Source organism: Charadrius vociferus, unplaced genomic scaffold, assembly GCF_000708025.1.
Source record: "Charadrius vociferus isolate BGI_N301 unplaced genomic scaffold, ASM70802v2 scaffold549, whole genome shotgun sequence".
NCBI classification, from domain to species: domain Eukaryota; kingdom Metazoa; phylum Chordata; class Aves; order Charadriiformes; family Charadriidae; genus Charadrius; species Charadrius vociferus.
In genome coordinates, this window is record NW_009650103.1 from 2,696,355 (window position 1) to 2,697,187 (window position 833).

The following is an 833-nucleotide window of genomic DNA, read 5'->3' on the forward strand; positions in this document are numbered from 1 at the left end:
CGGGCCGGGACCGAGCCGGGTTGTACCGGGACCTTGCGGGGCTGTGCCGTGTTACCGTGCTCGTGCCGGTGCCCGAGCCGAGTCCTCCCCGGGCAGCCCGGGGCCGGGGCCACTGCCTTTAGCGCTGCCGTTATTCGGGTTATTTGTTTGGACGCGGTGATTTGTAGAGGAGACGATTATACCTATAACGGTATCATCTCCACCTCTACCCTTACCCGCACCTATACATCTCTGTATATCTATAGACAGCTATCTTTACATATAGATACTCTTATGTCCGCAACTATCTGTATCAATGCAGCCGTGTCTATATATCTCTCCGTTTGTATGTATACCAATATATCTATATTTGTGTACCTCTATATCCACATTTTGAAGTACCTATCTGTATCTACACCTATATACCGATATCTATATATTTATATCTGGATATCTGTACATTTTCGTTCTCTGTCTACTGTATCTGTTTATTTTTATATCTCTATTTCTCTGTATTTGTATCATTCTATCATCTCTTTCTACATCATCTCTGTCGGTATCTGACGGGCTATGGGACAAGCCTACCGCGTTTTTATTTTCACTGCAATTTTCATCATTTTTGGCAGTTTCTTTCCCCACCCCTCCCAGGCTACCCCGCCGTTATTTGCAGGTGAATTTTGGAAGTGTATGAAAAGGCAAAAAAGAGCCTGGAATAATTGAGTTGCAACTTTGCCGGCTGCTCGGCCCGGGGGTTAATTCCGTTCTCACCTCTTCCCTTCTCGTTTTCCCCGGTGCCGCCGGGCACTTCCCCCGGCGTACGCGGCTTGGGGGTCCTAGCGCTCCGCGGCACGGGG

At 48.5% G+C, this 833-nt stretch overlaps 1 protein-coding gene across 1 annotated transcript in view; it reads left to right on the plus strand.

The window, feature by feature from the left end:
• The window catches only part of LHX3 (LIM homeobox 3), a 12,915-nt gene that overhangs the window by 8,434 nt on the left and 3,648 nt on the right, over nucleotides 1-833 (plus strand). The window lies entirely within an intron of this gene.